Source organism: Camellia sinensis, chromosome 15, assembly GCF_055761805.1.
Source record: "Camellia sinensis isolate YWXY chromosome 15, ASM5576180v1, whole genome shotgun sequence".
NCBI classification, from domain to species: Eukaryota; Viridiplantae; Streptophyta; class Magnoliopsida; order Ericales; family Theaceae; genus Camellia; species Camellia sinensis.
The window spans coordinates 13,065,011-13,076,854 of NC_138975.1; the positions used below are offsets into that span (position 1 = coordinate 13,065,011).

Sequence of the window (11,844 nt, forward strand, 5' to 3'; positions counted from 1 at the left end):
AATATTGTATAGATTTTTTTTTTTTTTTTTTTGTAAAGCATGTTATTGACACATCTTCTGCAAAGCATACAAATTCTGGAAAGCTTTAACCCACTTTTTTTAATAAAGTTTAATCCATTCTTTTGGTGTATAACAATATAATGTTCGTTTTTCTTATATAGTTATAATTTGATTGGTAGCAGTAGCACTAACTGGTGTGCATTTTTGTTTTAATTTCTTTTAAATTACAGAGTACTGGCTGGTGTGCATCATTTGATATTTAATTTTTTTTATATTTGATTTGTTTGAAATTATAGAGTACAGTCTATTAAATATATTTTTATAACTGCATTTTAATCTTAATATTATTTACACCGTGCCTTTAGGCACGGGCATACGCTAGTATATACATAAATGATTTGAAAATTAACTGAATTCGATTTTCTTTTAATTGTCTAAAATCAAAATAAGAAGTTCAACTTTTAATTAATTGCACAAATATTTCAAAAGGGTCTAGCTTTCCTCCAGTTTCAGATTGGATTGGAGGATACTGTTGGGCCCGTGGAGGCCTACTATAGGTCCCATTTTGATAATTCAAACCGTTAATATGTAGCACTCGTCGAGTACTATATGCCTGTAAAAAATCACATTGATCAGATATCAATAGCTATCTCATCAGATCAATTCTCTGTCAATCGTTTATTTTTTCACCGTCTATTTTTTTTCTTATAAAAAATTGATTTGGTCACGTAACTATCGATATCCAATCAACGTAATTTTTTATAGACATATAATACTCTACAAATTCTACATATTAACGATTTAGATTATCGAAACGGGTCTGTGGTGGACCCTTACAGGCCCAACAGCCCCTTTCAAACTGGAGAGAAGCCAATGCCATTTCATAAATATAAAGGGAGTGGCAGTGTAATTTATCCTAATTTTTTTCTAATTAGAATCTATATACTATATATTAAGCAAAATGGGGTTTTTAACCCTAAGTCTTGTGGGAGCTCCAATCTCCCAATCTAAATTTCTTGATTTTTTGATTTAAAAAAAAAATCTTAGTATTTATTAACATTTCCCAACTCCCAAGTCTTACCCTCATAATAACACTTTAATGCATTAAGAACAAGCATAAAAAAAATTATTTGAAATCCAGCAAATGAATTTTTTGAAAAGTTACAACACATATGATTATTATTGCTCATAATAACACTTTAATGCATTAAGAATAAACATAAAAAAAAATTTCTTGAAAAGTCCAACCTATATGATTATTATCAAAATATTAAATTTTAATATAATATAATAAAAAAAAACACATTTAATTCATTGAAAAGTCCAACACATATGATTATTATCAAAATATTAAACTTTAATATAATATAAAAAAGGAAAAAAAATAAGACATTTAAAAAAAACATTTAAAAATCACAATTCACATATATAGATAATTGTAAACACAATAAAATAGGAGGGCATTCATGTCTACACGTTTTTTTTTATAAGATCTCCTCCATTATAGTAAGATAGCACTTTATTTCTCTCATCTTATAATCTACATATATATTATATTATATATTATATATATTAAGGAAAAAGTATAAAAAAAATTCTTTGAAATCCAACGCATATGAATTTCTTGAAAAATCTAACCCATATGATTATTATCAAAATATTAAACTTTAATATAATATAATAAAAAAAACACATTTAATTCCTTGAAAAGTCCAACACATATGATTATTATCAAAATATTAAACTTTAATATAATATAAAAAAGGAAAAAAAATAAGACATTTAAAAAAAAACATTTAAAAATCACAATTCACATATATAGATAATTGTAAACACAATAAAATAGGAGGGCATTCATATTTACACGTTTTTTTTTATAAGATCTCCTCCATTATAATAAGATAGCACTTTATTTCTCTCATCATATAATCTATATATATTATATATTAAGCAAAAGGGGTTTTTTAACCCCAAGGCCTATGGGAGCTTCAATATGTCAATCCTAATTTTCTAATTTTTTGTTTTTTTTAAAAAAAAATTAACCTCAGCATTTATTAACTTCTCTCAATCCTCAAGACTTTTTAACTTCTCTCATAATTACTGCAGTACCTTTTCCAAAACAAATCATTTGTATATTAAAAAAAAATTAAAACAAATATCTATATCTATATCTATATCTATTTATTTATTTATATCTATCTCTAACTCACAATTTTTGTGGGAGTTCCAATATCTGAACCTTAATTTCTTGATTTTTTTGATTTTTTTTTTTAAAAAAACGTAGCACTTAATAAATTCTTCCAAGTCTTTTTTACTTCTCCAATACGCACACTCTTTTTAACTTTTCACATACCTATTGCAAACAGTGAATCTCCTTTTTATTTTTTCCTTCTTGACTTCTCACTTCTACACTTTCAATTTCAGTGACCACGTATGCAAACCGTAAGTCTTCTTTTTGTTTTCTCCTTCTTGACTTTTCCTTTTGTTTACTGTTTTAATATTGTAGTTACATAGCGCATAAAAATATTTGTGATTTGTCTAGCAATAAAAAATTATAATTTGATTTTTTAATATTATTGAAGTTAGATAAGTATAAACCCTTACAAAGAGAAAAATGTGATTATAATTAGTTGAATGATTCTTTTTTTTTAATGTGATTGTAGTTAGTTTAATAGTTCTTTTTTTCATTTATTTATTTTATTATGTGAAAAATGTGATGTGATTGTAATTTGTTCAATGACTCTTTTTTTAATATGATTGTTGTAGTTAGTTCAATGGTTTTATTTTTTAATGTTATTTAATCTTTTTATTTACTATTTTAATTTTATTTTTGATTTTTTAATATGATTGAAGTTAGATAAATATAAACCATCACAAAGAGAAAAATGTGATTATAATTAGTTGAATGATTCTTTTTTTTTAATGTGATTGTAGTTAGTTTAATAGTTTTTATTTATTTATTTATTTATTTTATTATGGAAAAAATGTGATGTGATTGTAGTTTGTTCAATGGCACTTTTTTTTAATATGATTGTTATAGTTAGTCCAATGGTTTTTTTTATAATGTTATTTAATCTTTTTATTTACTATTTTAATTTTATTTTTAATATGATTGAAGGTAGATAAACATAACTACTCACAAAGAAAAAAATGTGATTGTAGTTTGTTCAATGGTTCTTTTTTTTTTAATGTGATTGTAGTTAGTCAATGGTTCTTTTTTTCATTTATTTATTTATTTTTATTATGAGAAAAACGTGATGTGATTGTAGTTTGTTCAATGGTTCTTTTTTTTAATGTGATTTAATCTTTTATTTACTATTTTAATGGTTTTTCTTTACAATCTATCTATTTATCTATCTATCTATATCTATATCTATACTTCTATACTATTTATTAAGCAAAAGGGGATTTTTAACCCCCAAGACCTGTGAGAACTTCAATATTCCAATCTGAATTTTTTTAATTTTTAATTTTTTATTTTAAAAAAAAAAACTCAGTATTTATTGATTTGGTCAAAATCTCCTGATCAACATTTATTAAATCTTTTCAATCCACATGTAGAGATGGCAATTTAAACCCGGCCCGACGGGGACCCGATCCCCCGACCCCGAAATAAGTGGCTTTTTCCCGAAAAATATCCCCACGGGGACGGGGATGGTATTAAAAAATCACTCCCCGATCAATTTCGGGCCGGGGACGGGGATAGGCTCGTCAGCCCCGGCCCCGGCCCTCGCCTCGCCCCGGAATTTCCCCGATTCCTCCCCGCCACTGATGATTAGTTGTATTATTAAATATTAGTTGTATTATATTAATTTTGATGTCAACTCTCTCATTTCATTTCCTCTCATTTCCTGTGTCTCTCTCTCTCACCGACCGTGGCCCTCATCTCTCTCTCCCTCAAATCTCAGACTCTGTCTCATCTCTCTCCTTCCCTCTTCCCCTCTCCCGCTCCCTCTCCCTCTCCCTCTCCATCTCCCTCCGTCCGTGAAGCGTTCCATCGTCAGATCCCTCCGTCCGTGAAGGCTTCACGGTGAAGCCCTTCGTCCATCAGATCGTGAAGCTTTCCGTCAGATCGTGAACCCTCTCCCTTTCCCTCCGTCCGTGAAGCGCTCCCGTGAAGCCCTCCGTCCGTCAGATCGTGATTCATGAAGAAGAACAGAAACAGATCTGAAGAAGAAGAATAGATCTGATTGTTGAATAGATCTAATTTTTGATGATTGTTACATATATATAATTTTTTTTATGATTGTTATATATATATATATATATATATCTATGACAGATTTTATTTTTATTTTTATTTTTTTTTGATCTTCTTAATGTTGCTTTTTGAGCTGACTGATTGAGATGTTGAGATTTGTTGATGTTGTTTTTTAGCTGGGGATTTTCGGGGTCGGGGAAACCCGATCCCCGTTAGGGGGCGGGGGTGGGGGTGGGGGTGGGTTCCCCGTCGGGGACGGGGGAAAGTTCTGCCATCGGGGATCGGGGACGGGAAGAGTGATCCCCGTCCCCGCCCTGCCCCGTTGCCATTCCTATCCACATGCCTACATTTATTGATTTGGTTAAAATCCACTAATTAGCATTTAAAATCCCCTTATACAAATAATTATAGATACAATCCGTGTATAGTTACTGCAGTACCCTTTTCAACTTTTCTCATATAGTTAGTGATAAGATTGTTAAATTATTTTTATAAAAAATCTTAAAAAACATAATTTATATATTAAAAAAATCTAAAATAAATATAAATATCTATAATTATTCCGTGCATAGCACGGGTGATAGGCCAGTATGAATTAAACGAAAGCAACCCTTAACTATTTAGCAGGGCAACCAAAAAGTTTTCGAAAGAAAGTGTAAAATTCATTGATGGTAAGCGTGAATTAAAAAATATATAATTTATTTACCAAATTTTAAAAGAAAATATAATAAAATAATAATATTTTTTATTTATTTATAGATGATCAATATCAATAAATAAAGGGATTTTTATTGATGAATATCATTTAGAAGTGTTTTAACCTAAGAAATTCATGAATGAATTTTTTAACTCACTTTGTCCTATGTGTTTATACTTTTATTTCATAAAGTCCATTTTCTTGATTTACACTATTTTCTTAGACTTTTATGCCCTTACATTTAATATTGATATTTAATGTTGGAGGAGGAGAGAGAAGGAAAAGGATTAAGGTATAGAAAATTTCATATACAAATTAAATAACATTGATGTTATTATTTTATATTATTATATAATGTGAATATATTTCTAATTGACAATAAATTAAAAATAATGTGAATATTTTCTCTCATCTGATATGAATATATTTTTAATTGACAACACATTAAAAATAATGTGAACATTCTCTTTCATCTGATGTGAATGTTCACAACACCTTTCTAAAAAATTCTCTCTCATCTAATGTAGTGATGTAAACATTCACAACATGTGTACCTTCTTATTTTTAATTGACAACACATTAAAAATATTAAAAATAACGTTCATTATATTTTTAATTGAAAACACATTCTTATTCACAACATGTAGTGATGTGAACGTTCACCACATGTGAACATTCTCTCTTATCTAATGTAGTGATGTGAACATTCACATTCGTATGTTTTAATTAGGGGTGGGCGCGGGTCGGTTGCGGCCACGGAACCTTCAATCCGTCATCCGTCCGCTAGATTGGCGGATTGAAGAAAATCAATCCGCATCCGTCCGTCAATCCGGCGGATGTGGATTGACGGTTTGGCGGATGGATACGAATCGGTTTGGCGGTTTAAAATTTTATAAATTTTCAACATAATTCAACTTGTGCACTTCCTCAAACGAAAAAAGAAAAAAAAGAAAAAGAAAGTATTACAGTCAATGACTTAAAAAAATATTACAATCACTGTATGCCTTATCCAAAGAAAAAAAGTTTGAAACTTTAGAATATCATGATCACTGCATGCCTCATCCACATATTACAATCACAGTATGATTTATCCCCATAAAGTATTACAATCTGTGATTCTTAAAATATAATAACAATTCAAATCACCAAAACCATGAACAGAGCAGTAGTAGAGATTGAATGTCTCTGTATTGTTACATCTACATATGTTTTTGAAAACAAAAACCAACCAGCATATATCATATTTTCTATTTATTATTTTTAGAGTTACATTTAAAAACTAAAAAATATATATGAATAATACGTTTATTTTTTTCAATTCAAAAAATATATTCAAGTTGAAAACTTTTTTTCAATAGAATATTTAAACTCTTTTTCAATTGAAAACACAAATATAATATTTAAACAAATTAAAAATACAAAGTCTTATAAATTACTAGGGGTGCTCGCGATTTGGCGGTTCGGTTGCGGCAAAAAAATCTCAAATCCGCCATCCGTCCGCCAAATTGGCGGATTTGAGAAAATCAATCCGCAAGCGTCCGCTCGTCATCACGCATCCGTCCAAAATGCGGCGGATCGGTTTGGTTCGGTCGGTTTTGGCGGATCGGTATATCCGCTGCTCACCCCTAGTTTTAATATGAATATTCATATCATATGATTGACAATATAATGACAAAAATTCATTTTAAATTAATGTGAATATAATGATGTGAATATTCATTTCAATTACATGATGTGAATATTCACATCGTGTAATTGACAATACAATGACAAAAGTTCATTTCAAATTAATATGAATATAATGACAACATCTTAATGTATGAGAACTACCAAAATATAATGACAATTAATATTAAATATCAACATTAATAGGGGCATGAAAAATTAAGGGTGTTTTGGTCTTCTTACCTCAAATAGAACCTAATGGAATAGTAAAAAAATAAATAAAAATAGATTGGATAGAATAAAACTCTTAAAAAGATGATTTATCAAAAAAAAAAACTCCCAATAAATAAATAAATAAATAGTTTATAAAAGTAGAATCCATAATTTTCTTACGGTGATGCTACATGCACCAATTAGTATACTAACTAGTGTACTAACATTAGTTATGACATTATTATTAACCCCACTCATTAATCACATTACAAATATCAAAAAAAAATTTAAATTATGTCACATCATCAATTGATATACTAATTAGTATATATAGTATTATTTATGTTCTTATGACCCGTAGTAATAAGGGAGGAGAATTACAATTTGGTGTACCTTTCTTAAAAAAAAAAAAAAAAAAAATTCAAATCAATATTAAATTTTATGAACATTAATCACTCTCTTTGGTTTTGATTTCCATAATTCACTTTTTAGAAAATTTTATTTTTTTGATTTTTATATTTTTTTTGTTTTCATTAAATGTTTTTAATATTTTAAGCAATTTTTTTAATTTTTAGACACACCTAACATAAATACACCTAAAAAGTATAATATTTGTGAAAAAAAAATTTAAAAAATGTACTAAATATCAAAAATACAAAAGAAATATGAAAATTTAATACATTTTCCGTATTTTTGTGTAATTATTAATTTTTAAAATATTTTGTCACAAATATTTTATTTTTTAGATACATCTAAGTAAGGTGCATCTAATTTTTTTTTAAAAAATGGTTAAAATTTTAAAAATATTCATTAAAAACAAAACAAAAAAATGTAAAAAAAATTAATTTTCAAAAAATTAAATTCAGAAAATTAAAACCAAGCCCAGTGAATAAATTTAGGGTTTTGTTTTCTTGTGCCCCTTAAGACACACATTAAGATGTTTTGTCTGTTTATACTTTAAAGTGAATGTAATAAAAGATGTACAATATTTTGAAATTTTCTTATTATATGACACATGTTAACAAGATCCATAAATTTATAGGAGCAAATTACATCAACAGTCCCTATAGTTTGGGACTTGTGTCACTTTAATCCATGACTTTTCAATTGTGACACATTTGACCCTGAATTTTGAATTTTATTCCAAATAAAGACAATTGAGGATACCTTTGTTTAATTTCAAGGGTAAAATCGTCAATTTAATAAAATATAAACTAATTTGACAAAAATAAATGTCAAAAAAATATTTTTAATATTTTTAATTTTTTTTATCCACCAATGATAAAATTATGTAAAATTGATAAAAATTAATAAAAATACATGATTAATTTTTAAAAATTAATTTTACATGATCATCATCCAAACCCATGATAAAAATTAATTTGGTAAAAAAAAAATGTCTCAAAGATTTATTAATTTTACATAATTTTATTTTTAGTAGGTAGAAATAATTTTTAAAATTTCAACAATATTTGTTTGACATTTATTTTTGTCAAATTAGTTTATATTTTATCAAATTGACGATTTTACTCTTGAAAAATCTAATGATATCTTCAATTGTCTTATTTAGAACAAGATTCAAAATTCAAAATCAAATGTGTCACAATTGAAAAGTTAAAGATCAAAGTGATACAAATTTCAAACTTTAGAGACTGTTTATATAATTCACCCAATTTATAAACATTTCATAATCTGGAGACGTTTTGTAAAAATCCACTCATGTGTAAATATCTAAAGGAGGTGAATTCCCTCTTATCCCTAATCTCCTTAGAGGGCGTTATTCGAATCAGCAGAGTTCATCATCAGACCTATTTTGTTGATTCAAATTATTTATTTTTGTTGAGGATTTCGTGTAGACCATCAATATAAAAAATTAAACGATCCGATAATTGTAATATATTTAATTTATTATTTTTGTTATAAAAAAAATAAATGATCTATTTTTAAAAAACAAGACTAATAAAATACTTGACAAAATAAACCAGAATTATCAAAATAAAATATGTGATGAGTCTCACCCTATGAAACAGAGATAATCCATCCCCAAATCTAAAATGTACAAATCATTTTAAATTTTGTTTTTGACAATACCTAATTAAAAATAAAAAGTTGTTTGGCAACAACATAAAAAAAATATATCTTATTATCTTTTTATTCTATTTAAATCATATTACATTTGATTTAAATTTAAATCATCTCATTATTATATTACATTTATTTATTTTTTTTTATTATTTTTTTTGTAAGAGATGAAAAAACTATTTTGTACCGACTCATTAGACTCTAGGGTAAGCTAAGAAACCCCGTCTTAAGTTTCAACCCAAAACGAACGGCTTGTATGGTCTATCATGTAGATGGACGGCTCTGATTGAGCAATCAAATACTCCACACTGTAAAATCATATGAATGAGAACTGAAGTAGTTGTAGAGCTGTGTCCTACACAAGAAAAACCAATACAAGGAGAATCGCGTAGATCAGGTGAAGTAAACGAGGAGAGAGAAACAAACAACCACAACACAGCACATCCTCTGTGCGTACTGTCAAATCTCTCTCTCTCTCTCTCTCCCTCTCTCTGTTCATGATTTCAGGGTCTCTGCTCAATCCCAGCCTCCACAGACTGGAGGAGATTTGATTCCACGGCCGACCTTTCCGTAGCTTATCAAAGACTTTCTTTTTTTTTTTTCTTCCCTGGAAAACCGAAAGAAAATGCCGAGAAAATGTGAGATTCGTTTGTTTTCTCACTTTGTGTTGATGGGTATTATTCGTATTATTATTTTTGCGTTTATTTTAATGGGTTGTTTTTATTTTTTGTCCATATTTATTTTTTTCTCTGTTCTGTAAATTCCAACACTTGTTTGCTTTGTCACATACTTTTCAAAGAACACATGCTTTTGTTTTTCCGCTTTGAGGATTTTATAGATTAGATCTCTTTCTATCTCTGTTTCTCTCTCTCACCAACCGCTTGATATTTAAAGTACAATCTCGTAATCTGTTCTCAGTTCCTTTCTGCAAGTTCAGTTTTATTTCACTATATATATATATATATATATGTATGTTTTTATTGTTTTAGACCCTTTTGATCTTTTCATTTGTTGTTTTGTGGGAAACCTTTTCTTGTGAGTTCTGTGGCCATTGAATCTTTGTCTGCTCTGTGGGTTTCAATGAGTTGTTGAGATTCAACATTCATGATCAGAGCTTTGGGTCAGTTTTGGGAGAACACAAAAGAAAATTTGGTTCTTTTATGGTAAAAAAGTGAAGAATACCAGTTTTTTTTTTTTTTTTTTTTAAACCCAATGCAATTAATTTTTAAAGCAAAATTTCAAATACAACTTTTAAACTTGTTTTTTGAAAGTGTTTTCAAAACATTTTGACTTTAGGGTGAAGTCCTGTTTTGAAATTGTGGTTTGAAACAACTTTGGATTTTAAAATTCTCTTCTTTTTTTTTTTTGGAAGAAGCCCCCCTCTGTTTTGATATTTTCTAAAACTATCTGCAAAAACAAATGAAAGCTATGATTTCTTCTTCTTACATTGTTTCTGATGTTGAATTTGATTTTCCCTTTAGAAGTATGCAAAGATAGGATAATGGGTGTTTTTAAGAAATCAAAATTTAGTGAAGTTTTGATTTGTATTTCCTTCTTATGTTGTTGTCTTAATATTTGAAGGCTTTGTTTGTGTGAAATTATTGCAAATGAAAGGATTCATGGTTCAATTTTATAAAAAAAACATATGGATGATAAATTAGATATAGAAGTCAAGTTTTTTATTAGGTTCATCATTGTAGAAATAGAATAGGCAAGAACGGTTTCAATTAATTACTTTTGCATTGTTATTTCAAGGCCATGGCGACAAAAGTCTCGTAATCATTCTTGAAAGAAGTTCTCCTTCAATGAATAGTGTCAAATCCTTTCGTTTCAAATTCATAATACGAGTATGATTTTAAGTCTCTAATTTTTGTGATTTGTTGTTCATAACCTATAAAGATGAAATATTTCAAATAAATTGTTATTTCAAGTCCATTGAGACAAAACTCTTGAATTCATTCTTGAAATTCATGTCTAAGCTTTCAAACATAAAAAATTTAAGTCTTCCCATACAATGAATAGTGCCAAATCTTTTCATTTCAAATCCCTAATCCAAAACTCATGATGAATTTCACAACCTAAGTCTTTAATTCTTGTGTTTTGTTGTTTATAACTCGTGATAAATTTCATGTTTTTGATGCAGGATTGGAGTGGTTTTTAATTGAACAAAAGTGTAATTGATGGAAGGTGACATATTTTCTGGCATTGACAATGGTAACCAAATAGATGGCAAGGTATTGCAGACATTTCAGAAGAGCTTTGTGCAAGTCCAAAACATTTTGGACCAAAACAAGTTGTTAATCAATGAGATTAACCAGAACCATGAATCAAAAATCCCCGATAATTTGACTCGAAATGTGGGTCTAATTCGAGAGCTTAACAACAATGCGAGAAGGGTTGTGGATCTTTATGCAGATCTATCAAGCTCTTTTGCAAAATCAAGGGAAGCTTCATCCGAAGGGGAATCCGGTGGAACTACGAAATCAGATGGAAAGGGTGGCCAGAAGAGAATAAGGTCCGGGTAATTGATCGAAACTGAGGTCTTGAACTGATATAAATTGATTAGATGTTGAGAATTTTATCAGTTTCAGTGATTTGCCTTTTGGATTTGCTTAAAAAATGCCATAATTAGAAATAACAGTTCAATATAGCCATCATTGTAATTGTGTTTAGATGTTTTTCTCATTGGAATCAAGCATGACTCTCCTTTGTTGCCAAGTATTCTATTTTGATATCTATATTAGTTCTACTTGATTTTGTGTATAGCTTGAATTGAAGTAGTTGTGAGAAAAGAAAATAAAAGAAACACACGGAAACAGGGCTTGCATCACTTATTTGGATAATAAATCCTGGTTTTGACAATGAATTTAAAGAGGGAAAAGGAAAATACAAGATAGAAGTAAAAATAAATAAATAAATTATAAATACACTTTCTGATATTTGATTAAAATATAAATCGTCTCTGTGGTTTTGAAAATTACATTTC

At 28.4% G+C, this 11,844-nt stretch overlaps 1 non-coding gene across 1 annotated transcript; it reads left to right on the forward strand.

The window, feature by feature from the left end:
* The first annotated feature begins 9,184 nt into the window (after positions 1-9,184).
* On the forward strand, positions 9,185-11,576 carry LOC114285793 (uncharacterized). Its single transcript, XR_014357405.1, has 2 exons — positions 9,185-9,496; positions 11,002-11,576. It is a non-coding gene; the product is annotated as an uncharacterized LOC114285793 (transcript).
* The last annotated feature ends 268 nt before the right edge of the window (positions 11,577-11,844 follow it).